The sequence below is a fragment of the Cupressus sempervirens genome, chromosome 1 (genome assembly GCF_028749045.1).
Source record: "Cupressus sempervirens isolate cs-2001-9-10 chromosome 1, ASM2874904v1, whole genome shotgun sequence".
Lineage (NCBI taxonomy): Eukaryota > Viridiplantae > Streptophyta > Pinopsida > Cupressales > Cupressaceae > Cupressus > Cupressus sempervirens.
The window spans coordinates 609,976,305-609,977,741 of NC_143118.1; positions in this window are offsets into that span (position 1 = coordinate 609,976,305).

The window sequence follows — 1,437 nt, forward strand, 5'->3', positions numbered from 1 at the left end:
TCTAGCACCTCCGTCCGGTGTTGCTCGGGTATTGCATAAATTTATGCCATCGGCGCGAATCCCCCAACGAATGCCTACGCTTGGACTCTCTCTTAGATCACCTTCTTCGATCACTCGACCGACGCAACTACGGAAGAGACTTGGCAGCGGTTGCCATTCTACAGCGCGTCTGTTCAGCGATTTCGAAGTTGATCTAATGGCGAGCCCTTGTCTCTAGCCATGAGGTGGGTGCTTGGCGCTCTAGCAAAATTTTTTGCGTGCCTATCGCGGCTACAACGGGAGAGGCGGTTGCCGCGAGCCTCTCCCGTGCCCCCCTCATTGATTCAACGCCGCTGTCAGGGCGGATGGATATGTCGGATTTTGAAACGGTGGACGGCGACGTTGAATCAATTAGAGGGGCATGAAGCCCACCCTCGAGGGTGCTATTCCTGGGCTCTCCTTTAGATCATGTTTTCTTGTCACTCGGCTGGCGCAATTTCGGAAAAAGGTTTGGCAGCGGTTGCCAGCCCTCACCGCGTCTACTAGGTGATTTTAAAACTCGATCTAAAACGGGAGCCCTCGTCTAGCACCTCCGTCCGGTGTTGCTCGGGTATTGCATAAATTTATGCCATCGGCGCGAATCCCCCAACGAATGCCTATGCTTGGACCCTCTCTTAGATCACCTTCTTCGATCACTCGACCGACGCAACTACGGAAGAGACTTGGCAGCGGTTGCCATTCTACAGCGCGTCTGTTCAGCGATTTCGAAGTTGATCTCATGGCGAGCCCTTGTCTCTAGGCATGAGGTGGGTGCTTGGCGCTCTAGCAAAATTTTTTTGCGTGCCTATCGCGGCTACAAGGGGAGAGGTGGTTGCCGCGAGCCTCTCCCGTGCCCCCCTCATTGATTCAACGCCGCTGTCAGGGCGGATGGATATGTCGGATTTTGAAACGGTGGACGGCGACGTTGAATCAATTAGAGGGGCATGAAGCCCACCCTCGAGGGTGCTATTCCTGGACTCTCCTTTAGATCATGTTTTCTTGTCACTCAGCTGGCGCAATTTCGGAAAAAGGTTTGGCAGCGGTTGCCAGCCCTCACCGCGTCTACTCGGTGATTTTAAAACTCGATCTAAAACGGGAGCCCTCGTCTAGCACCTCCGTCCGGTGTTGCTCGGGTATTGCATAAATTTATGCCATCGGCGCGAATCCCCCAACGAATGCCTACGCTTGGACCCTCTCTTAGATCACCTTCTTCGATCACTCGACCGACGCAACTACGGAAGAGACTTGGCAGCGGTTGCCATTCTACAGCGCGTCTGTTCAGCAATTTCGAAGTTGATCTAATGGCGAGCCCTTGTCTCTAGCCATGAGGTGGGTGCTTGGCGCTCTAGCAAAATTTTTTGCGTGCCTATCGCGGCTACAACGGGAGAGGTGGTTGCCGCGAGCCTCTTCCGTGCCCCC